Source organism: Cetorhinus maximus, unplaced genomic scaffold, assembly GCF_964194155.1.
Source record: "Cetorhinus maximus unplaced genomic scaffold, sCetMax3.hap1.1 HAP1_SCAFFOLD_330, whole genome shotgun sequence".
NCBI lineage: Eukaryota > Metazoa > Chordata > Chondrichthyes > Lamniformes > Cetorhinidae > Cetorhinus > Cetorhinus maximus.
Window position 1 is genome coordinate 281,370 of NW_027596279.1, and position 23,385 is coordinate 304,754.

General features: G+C 44.9%; 1 pseudogene; it reads left to right on the forward strand.

Annotated features, from left to right (window-relative positions):
* The window catches only part of LOC144673307 (uncharacterized), a 173,580-nt pseudogene extending 151,032 nt beyond the window's left edge, over positions 1–22,548 (forward strand).
* Positions 22,549–23,385: the final 837 nt, after the last annotated feature.

Below are 23,385 nucleotides of genomic sequence, written 5' to 3' on the forward strand. Positions count from 1 at the left end.
AGGATGGTTCAGTCAATGGTGTCAAAGACCACAGACAGGCCAAGAAGGACACTGAGGGAGAATTTACCTTTGTCACATTCACAGACGATGTAATTTTTGACTTTGACGAGAGCTGTTTCAATATTGTGGCCGGGGCAATTTTCTTATCGGAGGGATTGAACCATGGAGTTTCATAAAAGATTGGCATGGATTTTGGAGGTGTCCAGGACTTCGGAGAGGAAAGGGTGGAGAGAAATGGGGAGATAGTTTGCAAGGACATTGGGGTCAAGGATTGGTTTTATTGAGGAGGGAGTGATGATGGCATATTTGAAGGAGAGGGAATGCGCTTCAAAGGAACTAACTTGTGTTCAAGATATTAAAAAGACTCAACACACTGTGTTTAACACAAAACTGATTTATTTGATTTTTATACAGAATATTAACCAGAATGACAGGGCTGGGGTTTATTAACATCAGCAGAAACAGACCCCAATGAACATGTCCTGGATGTGATTAACAGCAAAATCCAATCACTGCAGTTACTTATGAAATTACCGGTGTTTCACCCGCTTAGCTGACCGAGTGTTGGAAGGGATTCACTCAGAGCAGGTGAACAGTCTCTCCCCAGTGTGAGCTCGCTGGTATGTCAGCAGGTGGGATGACTGAGTGAATCCTTTCCCACACTTGGAGCATCTGAATGGCCACTCCCCAGTGTGAACTCACTGGTGTACAGCGAGTTGAGAGGATCACCTAAACCCTCAGTGAAAGCACCTAAGCAGTCTCTCATCAGTGTAAACCAGTTGATGGGACACCAGTTCCCCAGAACTTTTAAAGCACTTCTTGCAGTCTGGACATTTAAAAGGTCTCTCATCAGTGTGAATTTATTGATGTGTCTTTAGGTGGGATCATTGAGCAAATCTCGTCCCACACTCGGAGCAGCTGAACAACTTCTCCCCAGTGTGAACTCGCTGGTGTCTCACCAGGTTGTTTGAATGGGTGAATCTTTTCCCACACTCGGAGCAGCTGAATGACCTCCCCTCAGTGCGAGTTTGTTCATGTCTCAGCAGGGTGGATAACTGAGTGAATTCCTTCCCACACTCCGTACCGGTGAATAGTCTCTCCCCATTGTGAATTTACTGGTGCCTCAGCAGGGTGGATAACTGAGTGAATCCCTTCCCACGTACAGGTGAATGGCCTCTCCCCAGTGTGGACTCGCTGGTGTACGGTGAATTCAGATATACGTCTGAACCCAGTCCCACAGTGAGAGCACCTGAATGGTCTCTCGTCAGTGTGAACACGCTGGTGCGCCAGCAGGTTGGATGAGTCAGTGAATCCCCTCACATACTCGGAGCAGGTGAACGGCTTTTCCCCAGTGTGAACACACTGGTGTATCACCAGGCTGGATGACTGAGTGAATCCTTTCCCATAAATGGAGCATGTGAACGGTCTCTCCCCCGTGTTAACTCTCTGGTGCCTCAGCAGGTTGGATGAATTAATGAATCCCTTCCCACACTCTGGGCAGGAGAACAGCCTCTCCCCAGTGTGACTGTCTCGGTGAGTTTCCAGCTGAACTGCATAAGTGAATCCTTTCCTACAATCTGCACGTTTCCACAGCTTCTCCCAGCATTTATGTTCTGACAGGCCAGATGATCGGCTGGTCTCGTCCACACAGAGAACACGTGTACGGTTTCTCCCCACTGTGAACGGTGCTTTTTCCTTCCATGTTCAAAATCCAATGATACTCAGGTTACCACAAATTTGGCGTGTCCATCAGACCCTGATGTGATGTTTTATTTCACTTCCCCAAATTAAAATCCTCCCCTTCTAATACTCTGTGAAATTGATTTAAAACAGAAAAAAGGGAGTGAGAGAGAACCCACAAAAACACAAAGGCAGGTTGTGAAATTGAGCTGAATGAATCTGGGAATTTGTGGGGCCGGCACGAGGAAAAAGTGACCATGAAAACTGCTGGATTGTCATAAAAACCCAACTGGTTCACCAATGTCCTTCAGGGAAGGGAACCTGCCACTCGGTCTGGGCCTACACAAGACTCTGGACTCCATCGGAGCAAATAGAGAGAGAGGTTGGAGAGGCATTGGATAAATCAGAGGGATAAACTCTAAATCTCCATCCCTAGAAGGACCAGGGTAACAGGTGTAGGTGAACACCATCACCTCCAAGTTCCCCTCCAAGTCACACACCGTCCTGACTTGTCTGACATCCAGTACTGGATTAACAGAAATTTCCTCCATTTAAATATTGAGAAGACGAAAGCCATTGTCTTCAGTCCTCGCTACAAACTCCACTCCATAGTCACTGGCTCCAAACCTCTACCTTGCTGGGAGTTGGAGCAGAGTGCACCTGTGGGAGATACGCGGGAGATGAGAAGCACCTAGAAATACAGGTCGGGGATTCGAGTGAGGCCTACCTTGCTGGGAGTCAGAGCGGAGCAGACCTGCAGGAGACAGTGGGGAGCTGAGGAGCCCCTATAAATACAGACCGGGGATTTGAGTGAGGAGTGTCTATAAATACAGACCGAGGATTCGAGTGAGGAGTATCTATAAATACAGATGGGATATTTGAGTGAGGAACACATATAAATACAGACCAGGGATTTGAGTGAGGAGTGTCTATAAATACAGACCGGGGATTTGAGTGAGGAGCGTCTATAAATACAGAGTGAGGATTTGAGTGAGGAGTGTCTATAAATACAGACCGGGGATTTGAGTGAGGAATGTTTATAAATACAGACCGAGGATTTGAATGAGGAACATCTATAAATACAGACGGGGGATTTGAGTGAAGAGTGAGGAATGTGTATAAATACAGACGGGGGATTTGAGTGAGGAACGTCTATAAATACAGACCGGGGATTTGAGTGAGGAGTGTCTATAAATACAGACCGGGGATTTGAGTGAGGACCGTCTATAAATACAGAGTGAGGATTTGAGTGAGGAGTGTCTATAAATACAGACCGATGATTTGAGTGAGGAACGTTTATAAATACAGACGGGGGATTTGAGTGAGGAATGTGTATAAATACAGACCAGGGATTTGTGTGAGGAACGTCTATAAACACAGACGGGGGATTTGAGTGAGGAATGTGTATAAATACAGACGGGGGATTTCAGTGAGGAATGTGTATAAATACAGACGGGGGATTTGAGTGAGGAATGTCTATAAATACAGACGGGGTATTTGAGTGAGGAACGTCTATAAATACAGACGGGGGATTTGAGTGAGGAATGTCTATAAATACAGACCGGGGATTTGAATGAGGAACGTCTATAAATACAGACGGGGGATTTGAGTGAGGAATGCCTATAAATACAGACGGGGGATTTGAGTGAGGAACGTCTATAAACACAAACGGGGGATTTGAGTGAGGAGCTTCTATAAATACAGACGGGGTATTTGAGCGTGGAATGTGTATAAATACAGACCGGGGATTTGAGTGAGGAACGTCTATAAATACAGACGGGGGATTTGAGTGAGGAATGGGCTGTTTCACTTTTGCAGCTGCTGTGAGGCAGCAGGAGTGGGGGGAAAGAGGCAGCTGTGATGTCACAGGAAGCTGGTACGTTGATTGGTCGGTAAGTGTTCAGTCTAAGGGACAGTGTGTGAGAAACCAGCTTAGGACAGGCGAGTTCAGGTAGATCTATAAATAAAAAGAACTTTACAATAACAAACCAAAATTTGAAAGCTTTAAAATTCAAATAAAACAACAAAGATTTTAAACAGGCAATAAAATAGAGTTACTTAAATAACATCTAATACACATACCTTGTAGTTAAGAAGCATATAATCTTTAGTTGTCAGTGGTACTAGCATTCAGTAAACACAGTAAATTGTAGCATACATAGGAAGAAAGTAATTAAAGTAAATTAACTAAATAACATAAGTTAGAATGGTAGGACAGGGGTTATGTTGCAGCTGTGAGATGTGGGAGCTTTTGGATGCCAAGGCGATCCGTGACAAACACGTCTGCAGGAATTGTAAACAGCTTGAGGAATTCCGGATCAGGATTATTGATCTGGAAACCGAAATGCAGACACTGCGCAACATAAGGGATGTGGAGAAATACCTGGATACTTTGTTCCAGAAGACAGTCACATCTCTTAGAAGAGGGTCATCTGTTTGATCAGCAATGAGGGACAGGAGGATGTGACTGTCAGTGAGGCAGGTAATGGGACTGAGCAGGCAGTAGTGGAGGAGTCTCAGACTTTGCAAGTGTCAAACAGGTTTGAGGTGCTCACAACCTGTGTGGAAGAAAGTGAAATGTGCAAGGTGGATGAGCTGGCTGGCCATGACCCTGTGGTACAGGAAGCCATTCACGCAGGGGGAGCAAAAAGGAATGTAGTGGTAGTAGGGGGTAGGATAGTGAGGGCATTGACACTGTTTTATGCAGCAAAAAGTGAGAGTCCAGACGGCTGTGTTGCCTGCCCAGTGCCAGGGTTCAGGACATCTGCTCAGGGCTGGAGAGGGACTTGCAATGGGAGGGGGAGAATCCAGTTGTCGTGGTCCATGTATGTACCAATGACAAAGGTAGAACTAGGAAAGAGGTTCTGTAAAGTGAGTATGAGGAGCTAGGTACCAAATTATGTAGCAGAAGCTCAAAGGTAATAATCTCTGGATTATTACCTGAGCCACGTGCAAATTGGCATCGGGCAAATAAGATTAGCGAGACCAATGCGTGGCTCAAAGATTGGTGTTGGAGAACTGGGTTCCGGTTTGTGGGGCACTGGTATCAGTGCTGGGGAGAGTGGGGGCTGTACCATTGGGACGGTTTACACCTGAACCGTGCTGGGATGAGTGTCCTCGCAAATCGCATAGCTAGGGAAGTAGAGAAGGCTTTAAACTAAACAAGAGCGGTGAGGGATCAAGCTTGGGTAGAGGTAGCAATTCAAGGTGTAGAGTCAAGAGAGGAGAGCAAAATAGTAAGATGAGAAATGATGGTCAGAGAATGGCAGGAAAGGACTGAGAGAAAAAAACCTGAGAATAAATCAACAGTCAAGACTAGATGTTACAACGGTAACAAAAAGACAAGACTGATGGCTCTCTATCTGAATGCACATCGCATTCAAAACAAAGTAAATGAATTGATGACTCACACAGAAGTAAATAAATATGATCTGTTAGTAATTATGGAGACGTGGCTGCAGGACAACTAAGATTGGGTCCTTAATATTGAGGGGTACATGACATTCAAGGAGAATAGGAAGCTAGGTAAAGGTGGCGGGGTTGCATTGTTAATCAAAGAGGGCATTGGTGCAATAGTTAGAGATGACCTTGGATCAGGAGATCAGGATGTAGAATTGGTTTGGGTGCAGATGAGGAATAGTAGGGGAAAAATAGTCATTAGTGGGAGTGGTTGATGGGCCCCTAACAGCAGCCATACTATAGGACAAAGTATTGAAGTGAAAATATTGTGTGCTTGTGATAAAGGGATGACAATAATCAAGGGTGATTTTAATCTACACATTAACTGGAAAAATCAGATTGGCAGTAATAGCCTGGATGAGGAGTTCTTAGAATGCTTTTGAGATAGTTTCTTAGAGCAGCATGTTCAGGAGCCAATCAGAGAGCAGGTTATATTTGACTTGGTATTGTGTAATGTAACAGGATTAATTAATGACCTCAGAGTAAGGGCACTGCTAGGTAGCAGCGAGGACAATATGGTTGAATTTTACATTTGAAAGGGAGAAGAGTGGGTCAAAGACTAGTACCTTAAACTTAAATAAGGGCAACTATGTGGGGATGAAAACTGAGCTAGCTGAAGTGAACTGGGAAACATGGCTAGAGGATAGATGAATAGAGAAGCAGTGGCAGACATTTAAGGGGATATTTCAGAGTATTCAGAATGGATCCTGACCATATAGAAAAATTATAAAGGGAGGACCCCCCATCTGTGGTTAACTTAAGAAGTTAAGGAAAGCATAAAGTTTAAGGAAAAAGCATACAACTCCGCAAAGATGAGCAGCAGGACAGATGATTGGACAGAATATAAAGAACAGTCGAAAATGGCTAAAAGGTTAATCAGGAGAAAGAAATTAGAGTGTGAGAGGAAGTTTGCTAGAAATGTAAAAATGGATAGCAAGTGTTTCTACAGGTGCTTAAAAAGGAAAAGAGTGAGCAAAGTGAGCGTTGGTCCTCTAGAGGGTGACAGTGGGGAGTTAATAGTAGATAAGGAAATGGTGGAAGAAATTAATAATATTTTGCTTCTGTGTTCAATATAAAGGATACAAAAAACATTCCAGTAATAGCTGCAAATCAGAAGGTGACAAGAGAAAGGAACTTGGTGAAATTGAAATAACTGGGGAAATGGTATTGAGAAAATTGAAGGAGCTGCTGATGTCAAGTCTCTGGGACCCAATGAACTACATCCTAGGGTCTTAAAAGAGGCGGCTAATGAGGTAGTCGGTGCGCTGGTGTTAATTTTCCAAAGTTCGCTAGATTCTGGAAAGGTTCCATCAGATTGGAAAGTAGCAAATATAACCCCTCTATTCAAGAAGGGAGGGAGGCAGAAAACAGGAAACTATAGGCCAGTTAGCTTGACGTCTGTCGTGGGGAAGTTATCAGAATCATTCATTAAGGAGGTTATAGCTGGGCACTTAGAAGAGCTCAAGGCAATTGGGAAAAGTCAGCATGGTTTTGTGAAAGGAAAATCCTGTTTAACCAACTGACTGGAGTTTTTGTGAAGGAGTAACATGCGCAATGGATAAAGGGGAGCCTGTAGACGTGCTGGACTTTGATTTCCAGAAGGCATTTGAGAAGGTGCCACATCAAAGATTATTACGGAAAATAAAAGCGCATGGTGTAGGGGGTAACTTATTAGCATGGATAGGAGATTGGCTGGCTGGCAGAAAGCAGGGAGTATATGTAAATGGGTCTTTTTCTGATTGGCAGGATGTGACGAATGGAGTCCCACAGGGATCTGTGCTGGGGCCTCAACTTTTTATGATTTACATCAATGACTTAGATGAGGGGAGTGAAGACATGGTCGCTAAATTGGCATTTGGCACAAAGATAGGCAGGAAAGTATGTTGTGAAGAGGATATGAGGAGGTTGCAGATGGATGTAGATAGATTGAATGAGTGGACAAAGATCTGGCAAATGGGGTGAAATGTGGGAAAATGTGAAGTTGGTCACTTTAGCAGGAAGAACAAAAAAGCAGAGTATTGCTTAAATGGAGAATGGCTGCATGAGTCACAAAAGGTTTGTATGCAGGTACAGCAAGTAATTAATAAGGCTAATGGAATGCTATCCTTTGTTACGAGAGGGGTTGAACATAAAAGTAAGGATGTTATGCTTCAGTTATACAGGACCACACCTTGAATACTGTGTGCGGTTTTGGTCTCCTTATTTAAGGAAGGATATAAATGCATTGGAGGCGGTTCAAAGGATGTTCACTAGATTGATTTCTGGAATGAGTGGGCTGTCTTATGAGGAAAGGTTGGACAGACTGGGCTTGTTTCCACTGGAGTTTAGAAGAGGGAGGAGTGATTTGATTGAAGTAGATAAGATCCTGAATGGCCTTGACAAGGTGGACGTTGAAAGGATGTTTCCTCTTGTGGGTGAGTCCAGAACTAGGGGGCACCGTTTCAAAATTAGGGGGTTGCCCTTTTAGGACAGAGATGAGGAGAATTTTTTCTCTCAGAGGGATGTGCGGCTTTGGAATTCTCTGCCTTAGAAGGCGGTGGAGGCGCGATCATTGAATATTTTTAAGATATAGGTAGATAGATTCTTGTTAGGCAAGGGAATCAAAGGTTATCGGGGTTAGATGGGAATGTGGAAATTCAAACGCAAGAAGATCAGCCATGATCTTATTGAATGGCACAGCAAGCATGAGAGGCCAAATGGTCTGCTCCTGTTCCTATTCCATATGTTCTTATGGTCTCTCTCCAGTGTGAATTCGCTGGTGTATTCGCAAGTGGGATGACTGAGTGAAACCCTTCCCACACTCAGAGCAGGTGAATGGCCTCTCCCCATTGTGAAACCACTGGTGTATCAGCAGTTGGGATGACTGAGTGAAACCCTTCCCACACTCGGAACAGGTGAACGACCTCTCTCCAGTGTGTAGCTGCTGGTGTCTCAGCAGGCTGGATAACTGAGTGAATCCCTTCCCACATTCGGAGCAGGTGACCGGTCTCTCCCCACTGTGAACTCGCCAGTGTATCAGCAGGTCAGATGACTGAGTGAATCCCTTCCAACACTCAGAGCAGACGAATGGTCTCTCCCCATTGTGAATTCGCTGGTGTGTTCGCAGGTTGGTTGAGTAAGTGAATCCATTCCCATACTCAGAGCAGATGAATGGCTTCTTCCCACTGTGAATTCGCTGGTGTCTCAGCATGTCAGTTGACTGAGTGAATCCCTTCCCACATTCAGAGCAAGTGAATGGTCTCTCCTCAGTGTGAATTCGCTGGTGTGTTCGCAGGTCGGATGACTGAGTGAATCCCTTCCCACACTCAGAGCAGGTGAACGGCCTCTCCCCGGTGTGACTGCGTCGATGGATTTCCAGCTAGGATAGGTAATTGAATCCTTTCCCACAGTCCTTACATTTCCACGGTTTCTCCATGGTTCAAGTGTCCCTGTGTCTCTCCAGGTTTGATGATCAGTTGAATCCTTGTCCACACATAGAAGACGTGTACAATTTCCCCCTGCTGTGAATGGTGTGATGTTATTTCAGGCTGTGTAACTGGTTAAAGCTCTTTCCACAGTCAGTTCACTGGAACACTCTCATTCGGGTGTGTGTGTCTCGGTGCTTTTCCAGTCACACTGATGTTTGAAATCTTTTCCCACAGAAAGAACAAACATTTCTCCTTCCACATTCAAAGATGATAATATTCAGGTCCTGATGAATCGAGTGACTGTCAGATATTGATGTGATTTTTGGTTTGAGTTCCCTCTCTGTAAATCCTCCCCTTCCGATACCCTGTGAAAGGAGTTTACAAAAGTAATCACTGTAAGAACAGGATAGAAATTCAGAGCAGACAATTCTCATTTCTATGGAACATTATTTCCTGTCTTCTTCTCCCAAAGCTGCAAATCCCTGTCCCACACACTCGCCCTCCTCCCTGTGCTGAAGCCAAAAAGAGTTTTGGATAATTCTTCCTGTATCTTTTTAACAAATTTGTCCAACTGAAGATAACACTATGTTTCATCATTCACTTCAGTCATTACTCATGACAAATCATTAATCTGAAACCCTCTGACCAACCATACAGAATAGCAGGTATTAACATTGTGTCCAAAACTTACTGTGTGGAGATTTAATGTGTAATTGTGAAGGTGGTTTCTCCAAACCTCCCAGGATTTCCTTCCTTCCTTCTCTCCCTCTCTAACTAAGTTAAACCTGGGATCAGTCTTATGGCCCATTCTGGTTCCTGCTTCTCTTCCTGATGACTAATTAACTCCAATTAAACACTGAGAAGGCTGAAGACACTGTTTTCAGTCCCTGCTCCAATCTCCATTTCCCAGATACCAACTCCATCCCTCGCCCTGCAACAGTCTGAGATTAAACCAGTCTGTTCATAACCTCGGTGTTATATTTGATCTCAAGATCAGGTTCTGATCTCATATCTGTGCCGTCACTAAGATCGCCTCTGCAACATCACCCGGCCTTACCCCGTCTCAGTGTATCTGCTGCTGAAACCCTAATCACTGCCGTTGTTACCTCCAGACTTGAACGACTATCCCAACACACTCCTGGCTGGTCTCCCACATTCTACTCTCCGTAAACCTGAAGCCATCCAAAGGTCTGCGGTCCACATCTTCACTCGTAGCAAGTCCTGTTCCTCTGTCACCCATTTGCTTCCTGACCGTCTTGGATCCCGGTCAAGCAACAGCTTGATTTTAAAATTCTCATCCTTGTTTTCAAATCCCTCCATGGCCTCGCCCTTCGTTATCTCTGTAATCTCCTCCAGCCCCACAACCCTCTGAGATATCTGCACTGCTCGAATTCTGATAGCTTGTACATTCTCCATTTTAATCGCTCCAGCATTAATGACCTTGCCTTAAGTTCCCTCGTTCCCAAATTCTGAAATTCTCTCCCTACACCTCTCCCTCTGTCTACCACATTTTCCCCCTTTAAGACACTTGAGTATTGCTAAAAAAAGAGACATTCTGTTGAAACCTTTTCTCTTGTACTCATCAAGACAGGCGCAAGAATATCAAATTTCAAAGATTATCAGTCAGGCTCATAATGTGGCTCACTTATGCTTGCTAGAAGCTGCATATATTCATACACAGGGATCTGTCAACTGCAGACAGAAGGGACATGTCCAGGGATGGGGCCGTTTGTTGAATAAAACAAAAGCATGGAGGATGATAGCTCTTTGGTGCATTCTCCATGGCAATGCCTTGACCAATCAGAGCAGACTGGCGAACCAGTCAACACCCTTTCCTTGTGCAGCATAAGTTGTTATTCACTGAGAAATTTGGGTTTTTTGCATCTGTCCAGAGGAGTGCAACATGAAATATCAGCAAAATGTCACCCTTTTTCAGCAATGTTTAAATTCTGTACTGCTGAGTGACTGTGGGTTTATAATTCTATTGTTGCTGATCTAAAACTCCTGGTGAACACATATTTTATGAACGTCTCCCTCGGGCTGTTGCTCATTGTGCCCGTGAGGATGGCGGCTGCGCATGCGCTCTGTAGCACATTGGCCAATCAAGATGGCGGCCGCGCATGCGCCAATCTCCACGTTGCCCCTATAAAGATGGCGGCCGTTAACTCGGGCATTTCTCCCGCAGCGCCGAGCAAACCCGGCATTGGTGGCTTCTTATTGAGGAATTGGGGCCGGTACCTTGAGTTTATGAAGCTTCTAAATTCATCCGCCGGCCCTATCTCTGTTCACGGGTTTATTTTCGGTTCTGGATCTGCATTCGGTCTTTGTTAAACCCGCATTTAAAATCCGTTCGCTCGAGCTCCCGTCTGTCTCCACGGACTGCGCATGTTCCGACTTCAAATGATTGGCGGCAGCTCCGGACCAATAGGAAGAAGGGGCGTGGTTGGAGGACCGAGCGGGAGCAATTGGTTCTCCAGCCAATCGGAGTGAGGGGCGGAGCCTGCTGGGAGTGGAGCATGCGCAGTGTGGGCGGGGGACCGGGACGAAGGCGGTGGATTTTTTCCCCCAATAATTGATAGAGATTTTTCTTTTCCCGCCTATTTCCATTATTTTTAAATGTATTTCCATCCATTGTTTTATCTCTACCTTTTAGCCTTTTTCAATTCCTTCCCCCCCACCCCATCCCACTAGGGCTGTCTGTACCTTGCTCGTCCTGCTTTCTACCCTTAATTAGCACATTCCTTAGATAATATCACCACCTTCAACACCTCTTTGACCTTTTGTCTGTGACATCTTTTGGTTATCTCCACCTATCACTGTCCCTCTATCCAGCTCTACTTGTCCCACCCCCTTTAAACCAGCTTATATTTCACCTCTTCTATTTTTACTTGGTTCTGTTGAAGAGTCATATGGACTCGAGACGTTAACTGTTTCCTCTCAGCAGATGCTGTCAGACCTGCTGAGTTTTTCCAGGTATTTTTGTTTTTGTTGCGGTGGAATTTAAAGTCCAGCGGGTGAGAAAGGGCCGAGTGCAGGAGAGGAATGGAGCCGGAGGGTGGACTGGGAGGGTTCACAAACACCCGGTGTAGGACTCCAAACCCGGATTAGAAACTCCAGGAGCCCAGTTTATACCGAGTGTTTGGAAACTCCTTTTACAGGGGATTAGAAGGGGAGGATTTACACACCGCAAACTCAAACCCAGAGAACTGTTTGTCTCTTTGGACTGACCTGCTGAAACACATTGAAGTCACACTGGCTAGAGGCTGTTCAGTTGCTCACAGTGTGGTAAGAGCTTCAGGACATCATCCCACCTGGGACACCACATTCACACTGACAACAGACCTTTTAAATGACCAGAGTGTGAGAAGTGCTTTAAAAGGTGTGGGGAATCTTGCGGTATGTTAGAATTTCTTTTTGCTTAAATCTATGCGAACGGAATTGTATACCCTGGCACGGCACTGGAATACGGTAAAAGGGAAAGACAGTATTTTACCTTGAACATCTTCAGCGTAAGTGTGAGCTGCTGTTAAATCAGGCTGTATAGGTAGAACCTAAAAACAAAAAGGGGGCAATCACATTGTTGGGAGCATACTATAGACCCCCAAACAGTCAGGGAGAGATAGAAGGGCAGATATGTAGGCAAATCTCAGAAGTGTCAAAATAATAGAGTAATAATAGTCGGGGATTTCAACTTCCCCAATATTAACTGGGATAGACAAAGTGTGAAAACTTTGAGGGGGCTGAATTCTTCAAATGTATCCAGGAGAGATTTTTAAGCCAGCACATAGAAAGTCCTACAAGAGAGGTGCTGGACCTTCTTTTAGAGAACAAAGCTGGGCAAGTTGTAGAAGTGTCAGTGGAGGAGCAGTTCAGTGATAATGACCATAACTTAGTAAGATTTAAGTAATTATGGAAAAGGACGAAGATAGATCGAAAATAAGGGTTTTGAATTGGGGGAAGGCCAATTTTAATATGATAAGACAGGACCTGGCCAAAGTGGACTGGGAGCAGCTACTTGTAGGAAAATCAACATCAGAGCAGTGGGAGTCATTCAAAAAGGAAATAGTGAGAGTGCAGGGCCAACATTTTCCCAAAAAGGACCAACAAGTCCAGAGAAACTGGGATGTTGAGGAATTGACAGGATTAGATAAGGGGGAGGGTGGGGGGGGAGGGAAGATTATGGTACATACCGAGGGCTCAAAACAGCAGGAGCCCTTGATGGGTAGAGAAAGTGCCGGAGGTTACTTAAAAAAGAAATTAGGAAGGCGAAGAGGGGGCATGAAAAACACAGCTGGGTGAAATAAGTTAAAATCCAAAGGCATTTTATAAGTATATTCAGGGCAAGAGGATAACCAGGGAAAGATTAGGGCCCATCAGGGACCAAAATGGCAATCTGTGTGAGGAGCTGGAAGATGTAGATGAGGATTTAAATGAGTACTTTGCATCTGTATTAACTATACAGAAGGACAATGTGGGTATAGAAATCAGGGAGGGGGACTGTGATATACTTGAACAAATGAGTATTGAGAGGGAGGAGGTATTAGCGGTTTTATTGGGGCTTAAAAGTGTATTAATCCTCAGGCCCAGATGAGATGTATCCCAGGTGCTGTGGGGGGCAAGGGAGGAGATTGCAGGGGCCCTGACATTAATTTTCAAATCCTCTCTGGTCACAGGAGGGGTGCCAGAGGACTGGAGGACAGCTAATGTGGTACCATTATTAAAGAAGAATGGTAGGGATAAACCAGGGAGCTAATAGGCCAGTAAGTCCAACATCAGTGGTAGGGAAACTTTTGGAAACATTCTGAGGGACAGAATTAATCCCCACGTGGAGAGGCAAGAATTAATCAAGGATAGTCAGCATGGCTTTGTCGGTGAGAGATCATGTCTAACAAATTTGATTGAATTTTTCGAGGAGGTGACGAGGTGTGTAGATGACGAGGTGTGTAGATGAGGGTAGTTCAATTCATGTAGTCCACATGGAATTCTTTAAGGCTTTTGACAAGGTCTGGCATGGGAGACAGGTCCAGAAGGTAAGAGCCCATGTGATCCAGGGCAATTTGGCAAATTGGATCCAGAATTAGCTCAGTGTCAGGAGGCAGAGGGTGATGGTCAAAGGTTGTTTTTGTGACTGGAAGCCTGTGTCCAGTGGCGTACTGCAGGGTTCGGTGCTGGGTCCCTTGTTGTTTTTAGTGGACATTAATGATGTAGACATGAATGTAGGAGGTATGATCAGTAAGTTCACAGGTAACACAAAAAAATCACTAGTGTGGTAAATAGCGAGGAGGAAACCCTTAGACAACAGGACGATATAGACGGGCTGGTCAGATGGGCAGAACAGTGGAAAATGGAATTTAATCCCAAAAAGTGTGAGGTGATGCATTTTTGGAGGACTAACTAGGCAAGGGAGTACATGATGAATGGTAGGACCCGAGGAAGTACAGACCCTTGGTGTGCATGTCCATAGATCCTTGAACGTAAGAACTAGGAGCAGGAGTGGGCAATTCAGCCCCTCGAGCCTGCCCCGCCATTCATTACAATCATGGCTGATCTCATTTTGGCCTCAACTCAAATTTCCCTCCCTCTCCCCATAACCTTTCAACCCATTACTAATTAAGTCCGTGTGGTGAAGGTGCTCGCACAATGCTGTTAGGTAAGGAGCTACAGGTTATTCACCCAGTGATGAGGAAGGGACATTGATATATCTCCAAATCAACAACAACAATTTGTGTTTATATCACACATTTATTGTTATATAGTTTACCAAGACATTTCACAGAAATGTTAGAAACCATGGAGATACTCGGGCAGGTGGCCAATAATTTGGTCAAAGAGGTCGGTCTGAAGGAATATCTTAAAGGATGCAAATGAGGTAGAGAGGCGGAGAGGTTTAGGGCGGGAATTCTAGAGTCTTGGAAACTGACAGAATGGCAACCAGTGATGGAATTATTAAAATCAGTAATTCTCGAATTCGAGCAGAGCAGATATCTCGGGGGGGATTGTGAGGCTGGAGGAGGTTACAGAGATAGGAATGATCACAACCATGGAGGAAAACAAGGATGAGAATGTGAAAATTTAGGTGCTGCTTAAATGAGTGCCTTCAAATCATTTGTATAGTTTGTGAATGGCTGTGGGCCAAGCACTGATCCTTGCAGTATCCCACAAGTAACTGCCTGTCATCCTGAGAATGAGACATTTATTCCGACTCTCTGTTTTCTGTCTGTTAACCAATTCTCAATCCATAACAGGATATTACCCCAATCCCATGCACTTGAATTCTGTTTATTGACATCCTGTGCTTTGTTTAGTAACCTTCTCTCTCTGTCTCTCCCACTCCTCTCTCTCTCTTTCTTTCTCTGTCACATTGAATTCTCCAGCCCAGTGGGTTGTGGATGCTCCATCATTGAATATATTTCTGGCTGAGATGGGGAGATTTTTGGTCTTTCAGGGAGTCGAGGGATATGGGGAATGGGTGGGAAAGTGGAGTTGAAGCCCAAGATCAGCCACGATCGTATTGAATGGTGGAGCAGGCTCGACGGGGTGTTAGGTATTCTCTTGTTCCTATTACTTATGTTCTTATGGAGGCCAGAGTCTTGTGTTGGCCCAGACCGGGTGGCAGGTTCCCTCCCCTGAAGGACATTAGTGAACCAGTTGGGTTTTTATCACGATCCAGCAATTTTCATGGTCACTTTTTCCTCGTGCCGGCCCCACAAATTCCCAGATTCATTCAGCTCAATTTCACAACCTGCCTTTGTGTTTTTGTGGGTTCTCTCTCACTCCCCTTTTTCTGTTTTAAATCAATTCCACAGGGTATTAGAAGGGGAGGATTTGCAGTCAGGAAACTGAAACCAAACATCACATCAGGATTTGATGGAGTCGACTAATTTATCTTAAACTGAGTATCTTCAGATTTTGAACATGGAAGGAAAAAGCACCGTTCACAGTGGGGAGACACCGTACACGTGTTCTGTGTGTGGACTAGGTTTCAGCCAATCATCTCATCTGACGAAGCATAAATGCAGTCACAATGGAGAGAAACCATGTAAATGTATGGACTGTGGGAAGAGATTCAAATCCCCATTGGAACTGGGAACTCATTGGTGCACTCACACTGGGGAGAGACCATTCACTTGCTCTGAGCGTGGGGAGGGATTCAATCAATTAGCCAACCTCATGGGACACCAGCGAGTTAACACAGATGAGAGACCTTTTAAATGCCCACAGTGTGAGACGTGCTTCAAAAGTTCTGTGGAACTAAAGTCCCATCAACGTGTTCACAATGATGAGAGACCGTTCAGGTGCTCTCATTGTGGGACTGGGTTCAGACGATCATCTCAACTCATTGTGCACCAGCGAGTCCACACTGGAGAGAGACCGCTCACCTGTTCCAGGTGTGGGAAGGGATTCACTCAGTCATCCAGCCTGCTGACACACCAGAGAGTTCACACTGGAGAGAGGCCATTTACCTGCTCCGAATGTGGGAAGGGATTCATTCAGTCATCCAGCCTGCTGCTGCACCAGAGAGTTCACACTGGAGAGAGGCCATTTACCTGCTCCGAATGTGGGAAGGGATTCGCTCGGTCATCCCACCGGCTAAGACACCAGAGCGGTCACACTGGAGAGAGGCCATTTACCTGCTCCGAATGTGGGAAGGGATTCATTCAGTCATCCAACCTGCTGCTGCACCAGAGAGTTCACACTGGAGAGAGGCCATTTACCTGCTCCGAATGTGGAAAGTGATTCAGTCAGTCATCCAACCTGCTGACACACCAGAGAGTTCACACTGGAGAGAGGCCATTTACCTGCTCCGAATGTGGGAAGGGATTCATTCAGTCATCCAGCCTGCTGCTGCACCAGAGAGTTCACACTGGAGAGAGGCCATTTACCTGCTCCGAATGTGGGAAGTGATTCAGTCAGTCATCCAACCTGCTGACACACCAGAGCGTTCACACTGGAGAGAGGCCATTTACCTGCTCCGTATGTGGGAAGGGATTCAGTCAGTCATCCCACCGGCTAAGACACCAGAGAGTTCACAAGTAACTGTCGTGATGGGATTTTGCTCTTAATAACATTCCGGACTGAAGTATGTTCATTATAGTTTGTTTCTGTAGACATTAAAAAACTCCAGCCCACTTAGATAAAAGTCAAATAAATCAGCATTGTGTTAAACACAATGCGTTGAACCTTTTTACTATTTTTAACACATTAGTTCCTTTTTGATGTTAATAAACTCCAGCTCAGTTACAGATTCAGTATAAAATTGGAATAAATCAGCTTTGCGATGAACAGTTGAGTTGTTTTGATATCTCTAGCACAAGTTAGTTCCTTTGGAAGGGCTGTCCCTCTCCCCTGTCTCCTCCATCCTCACCTCCAGCAACAAGTGTGAGGAGCTCATGGAGCTTCTTTGTCACTAAGATTGAGACAATCTGATCAGCTGCCTCTGCTGCTTCCCTCCCTCCCACTAGCCCACCAGGACAAACTATCTCTAAAGGTCCCTCTTGTCCGAGCCTGAGCTCGTGATTAAATGACAAAGGGGATGATGGTGCAAGGCAGCATTGGGTGATAATGAGACAAGGAAATAAACTAATGGGACAAGTGGAGAAACAACGCAGGCCCAGAGGAGGGATAAATGGTAAAAGAAGAACCATTACCAGCACCTACTGTCAGAAAAAATGGGAGCAGTGATTATGATCTGAAATTGTCAAAATGAATGTTGAGTCCAGAAGGATATAAAGTGTCCAATGAAAGATGGGCTGCTGTTCCTCGAGCTTCCATTGAGCTTCATAGGAACAGTGCAGGAGGCCAAGGTCAGAGTGGGAGTGGGTGGAGAATAAACTGGTAAATGACCAGAACCTCAGGAACACACTTGGAGACTGAAAGGTGATGTGCCACACAGCAGTTACCCAATTGGGATTTAATCTCCTCAATGTAGAGAAAACCGCACTGTGGTCAGTGAATAGACAATATTGAATAGCAAGAAGTACCAGTAAATCACTGTGCCCCTTGGAAAGTGTTTGGGGCCCTGGAATGAGGGAAGGGAGGAGGTGGATGGGTGCTGCTGCATCTGCTGTGCTTGAATGGAAATGATTCACACTGATGTTCATAAGAACACAAGAAATAGGAGCAGGGTTGGACTAAAAGGCCCCTTGAGCCTGCTCCACCATTAAATGTTCTTCCAGCTCAACTCCATTTTCCCATCCTATCACCATATCCCTTAGTGCCCAAATATTTATGGATTTCCATCTTGAACATATCAAGATGGAGAACAACAGACTCAGTGCAACTATTAATCTGGGAAATGCACAAACAAGGTGCATGTGAATTACAAATTCACCTCTTCACTGCTTGGTAATCATGTTAAATGAGCTTTACACTGGCCCCATGCTGAAATCTAGTCATTCTCTGACAGGTATTCTTAATGGTATAATTAGCAAATTTAGAATGAAAAATACCCTCTGCTTCACTGTAAGGCTGAGAGACAACTTTGTAATTGATTCATAATGTCACAGACCGGTTCATTAGATCTGCTCATTTCATCTAATCTTATTTTCAGCTAATGGGAGAATGGCTGAAACAGGGGATGGTGAATAACAGCTCGAAACCACAGTCCCCTCTCCCACTGCCATAATGATCCTTACAACATACAGGAATTTGGGACAATGTGACTTTGATGCTCAGATTAGCTCTGTCTGCATATTATAGGAAGGAACGAATCACTGGGGATGGTGCAAAAAAGATTTACTGGAATGATGCCAGAATTGGAAAATATGTCAAATTCACAGAGATTTAACAGATTGAAAAGTTTTTCTCAGGAAAAGAAAGTGAGGGATGACCTGACTAAGGCCTTTAAGATAATGAAAGGGGTTGACAGGGTAGACAAGTGGAAGAGTTTTCCACTTGTAGATGGTTGAGAATAAATGTACATTAGTCATCAATAAATCTAATGTACAATTCATATGCAACTTCATCAATCAGAGATAAAAGCAGAAAATCATGGAAATACTCAACACATCCAGAAGAATCTGTGAATTGAGAAATAGAGTTAAGTTTTCAAGGCTGCTCACTGATGCAGTGCAGTTCTGATGGAAAGTCACAGCCCTGAAATTTAAATACATCTTTCACTATCCACAGACACTGCCAGATGTGCTGAAAATTCCAATATTTTGTTTTTTTATTTCAGATTTACAGCACCACCTTGCTCTAACTGTGGTTGAGAATATACGGCTCATTCTCAGAAGGGTTTGAGATCCCAGTGTGAGCTGAACACTTTTGTTGCAAAATCACACCATGAAATCACACCAGCTGAATGTGGAAATGGATTCACCTCGTTATTCCATTTTCTGACACAGCAGCACAGTCATACCTGTGGGACACAATTCAGATACTTCATGTGTGCAACCCTTTGCTCACTGCCCACCAGCTAACACTCCAGTTTTAGAAGGTCAAAGGATTAGATCCACAATTGCTACATTCCAACTGACAAGACAGAGTTGCAGTCGTCAGAATATGGGGAGAAAAATCACTTGTCTGCGCCGCTGCTGAGCCTCCAGTGAGTTCAGATCTAACTGTCATGGTTTGATCTGTTGTTAATTACACCCAGGACAGAACTATGGTGGAGGGGCCGTGCACTATGGTTGCCATATCAATATTAATAATTTTATATATTGGCCCTATGGCGCCAATCATCATCGGATCATAAAACATAATTATCTTATCAGAAAAGGCCTTTCAATGGCGGTACGTTTACCCAGGATTCAGTGGGGGGCAGAATGTGCTGTATGCTCACGTCAGGCGAGCCTCGCACAGGCGCAGTAGCTGACAGTGACTGGTACATGCGCATTGCGATCTCTGACTGGAGCATGCGCAGTATCATCTGTACCTGGAGCTGGTGGAAGACGCTGAGAAATGGCGAACACAGGCGAGTAAAAGGAGCCGGTGAGTGGGGAGGGATGGAGGCGGCGGAGTGGGCGGGGAGGCTTCATGAAGACCCTGTGTAGGTCTGAAATCTTGAATAAGAAGCTACCGGTCCTGCGGTTACACCGAATGGGGAGGAGACAATTCTGACCCGCGTCTCCTCTCGGAGACAGGCCCGAGTTAACAACCGCCATCTTCACAGGGGCAATGTGCAGCAGGGCGCATGCGCGGTCATCCTGGTCCAGGTAGCAGGAGGAGAGGATGCTGTGCATTTCTATCCTGGACTGACAGGGATGTATTTTGGAAACTCCTTTTACAGGGGGTTAGAAGGGGAGGATTTACACACAGCAAACTCCAACCAAGAGAAATGTTTGTCTATTCTCAATTTCTATCTTGGACTGACGGTTAGTGTTTTTGTAAATTTCTGATACTGGATCTTAGAAGTGGAGGGTTGACAGATGGGAAACTCAAATCAGACATCAATTCAGATCTGGCAGAGTCACTCGATTCGTGAGGACCTGAATATCATCGGCCTTTAAATCTGGAAAGTAAACAGTTGGCCTGTCTGTCTGTGGGCAAAGATTGCTTGTAGGAGAAAGAATAATTAACTAGGGAAAGCCAACTTCAAGAGGTTGAGAATGGATCTGACCCAGTAAAGTGGAATCAAAGGTTGGCAGGAGAAACTGTAATTGAGGAATGGGCTGCCTTAAAGAGGAAACAGATCAGACATAGTAATGACATATTCTTACAAATGAGGAAGGTGTGGCTAACATATCCACAGCTCACTAAATAAGAGAAGAGATTAAGATGAAGATGAATAAATCTGCTAACAGAGATATCAGGTGGCTAATACAACCAAGAGACAGGATAAAGAAAGAATATTCAGAGAGAAATTGGAAAAAGAAAGTAAGAGAAGCAAAGAGAGAGTATGAGAAGAGACTGGCAGCTAACATGGAAGGAAATCAAAACACTTTCTCCGTCTTATACCTAGTAACAGGGTGGTAAAAGGAGAAAGGGGCTGATTAGGGATTTAAGCAAAGGTGATTTACCCATTGGGACAGGGGGTATGGCTGAGGTATAAATGAATATTTGGCATCTGTCTTTACCAAAGAAGATGATGCTGCACAGGTCATGGTTAAAGAGGAGGTAGTTCAAACACTTGTGGTGTTTAATATTGATAAGGAGAAGGTATTATATAGGCTGTCTGATAAAGTTGACAAGGCACCAGGATTGGATGAGATGTATCCAAGGATACTGAGGGAATTCAGAATGGAAATTGTGGAGGCACTGACCACATTATTCCAATCTCCTTCAGACCCATGAGTGGTGACAGAGGACAGAAGAATTGCAAATCATACACCTTTGTTCAAAAAGGGTGTAATGATCAGCCCAGCAACTACCAGACCAGTCAGTTTAGCCTTGCGAGTGATAATTCTGGGCAAAATTAATAGTCACTTAAGGAAATGTGGGCTAATTCAGGAAAGCCAGCACAAGTTTGTTAAGGAAAAATCATGTTAAACTAACTTGCTTAAGGTTTTTCAAGAGTTAACAGTGTGGTTGATGAGGGTAATGCTGTTAATGTGGTGTACATGGTCTTCCAAATGGCATTAGGTAAAGTGCCACATAACAGACTTGTGAGCAAATTTATAGCTCACAGAACAAAATGGGCAGCAGCAACATGGGTGCAAAATTAACTGATTCACAGGAAACAGAGAGTAATGATTTTTCAGAATGGAGGAAGGTTGAAAGTGGATTTCCCCAGGAGTCAGTGTTAGGACTCCTGCTCCTATGACCTAGACCTTAGTGTTCAGGCACAAGTTTGGAATTTATGGGCACAGACTGTGTAGAAGGTCCTTTCTCTGGTGGACCTTAGTGAACCAGTTGAGTTTTTGTGACAATCCAGCATCTTTCGTGGTCACTTTTTCCTCGTGCCGGCCCCACAAATTCCCAGATTCATTCAGCTCAGTTTCACAACCTGCCTTTGTGTTTTTGTGGGTTCTCTGTCACTCCCTCTTTCTGTTTTAAATCAATTCCACAGGATATTAGAAGGAGAGGATTTGCAGTCAGAAAACTGAAACCAAACATCACATCAGGATCTGATGGAGTTGCACAGTTTATCGTAGCCTGAATATCATCGGATTTTGAACATGGAAGGAAAAAGCACCGTTCACAGTGGGGAGAAACCGTACACGTGTTGTGTGTGTGGACAAGGCTTCAGCCAATCATCTAATCTGGCAGGACATAAATGTAGTCCCAACAGGGAGAAACCGTGGAAATGTGGGGACTGTGGGAAGGGATTCAATTACATGGAAAGACATCGGTGCAGTCAAACAGCAGAGAGACCGTTCATCTGCTCCGAGTGTGGGAAGGGATTCACTCGTTCATCCTACCTACTGAAACACCAGCGAGTTCACACTGACGAGAGACCTTTTAAATGCTTGGACTGTTGGAAGTGCTACAAAATTTCCTGGGAACTGATGTCCCATCAATGTGTTCGCACTGACGAGAGACTGTTCAGCTGCTCTCACTGTGGGACTGGGTTCAGGCGATCATCTCATCTCACTGTGCACCAACGAATTCACACTGGGGAGAAGCCATTTATCTGTTCCAAGTGTGGGAAGCGATTCACTCAGTCATCCAACCTGCTGAGACACCAGCATGGTCACACTGGAGAGAGGCATTTCACCTGTTCAGAATGTGGGAAGGGATTCACTGATTCATCCCATCTGTTGACGCACCTGCGAGTTCACAGTGAGGAGAGACCTTTTCAATGTCCAGACTGCAGGAAGTGCTATAAAAGTTCCGGGACCTGGTGTCCCATCAACGTGTTCACACTGAGGAGAGACCGTTCAGATGCTCTCACTGTGGGACTGGGTTCAGGCGATCAGCTAATCTTATTTCACACCAGCGAGTTCACACTGGGGAGAGGCCTTTCACCTGCTCCGTGTGTGGGATGGGATTTACTCAGTCATCCAACCTCCTGAAACACCAGCGAGTTCACACTGGGGAGAGACCGTTCACCTGCTCCGAGTGTGGGAAAGGATTCACTCAGTCATCCAACCTGCTGAGACACCAGGAGGTTCACGAGTAACTACAGTGATTGAGTTTTGCAACTGAACCATGTTTCACTGGGGTCTGTTTCTGCCGATGTTAGTAAACTCCAGCCCAGTTATAGGTGTTAATATTCTGGATAAAAATAAAATCATTAAGCTTTCTATTAAATAGATGATGTTGAATCTTTTTACTATCCCTAAGACATTAGTTCCTTTCGAAGGGCTCTCCCTCTCCCCTGTCTCCTCCATCCTCACCTCCAGCAACAAGTGTGAGGAGCTCATGGAGCTTCTTTGTCACTAAGATTGAGACAATCTGATCAGCTGCCTCTGCTGCTTCCCTCCCTTCCACTAGCCCATCGGGACAAACTGTCTCTAAAAATCCCCCATGTCCGAGTTCTGAACCCACATCTTTCTCCAGTTTCTCTCCCATCTCCCATTCCTGCCCTCTCAGAGCTCACTTTGTCCATGAGACCCACCTCCTGCTCCATCGACCCTATTCCTGCTAAACTGCTGGTAACCCTATTTCCCCATGTTCACTGATATTGTTAATGGCCCTTTTTCTTCAGGTACTGTCCCTGTCACCTTCAAATCTGCCATCATCACCTGTCCTCAATAAAACCAACACTTGACCCCACTATCCTATTAAACTCCCACTCCAGCTCCAACCTCCTTTCGCTCTCCAAAGTCCTGATCACCCCCCAAATCCATGTCCACATTTCCCAGAACTCCATGTTTAAATCCCTCCAATCAGATCTCTGTCCATGTCACGGTATCAAAATAGCTCTTCCCAAAGTCACCAATGACACCCGATGTGAATGTGACAAAGGAAAACTCCCTCATTGTCCTTCTCGGCCTGTCCACAGCCTCTAACAACG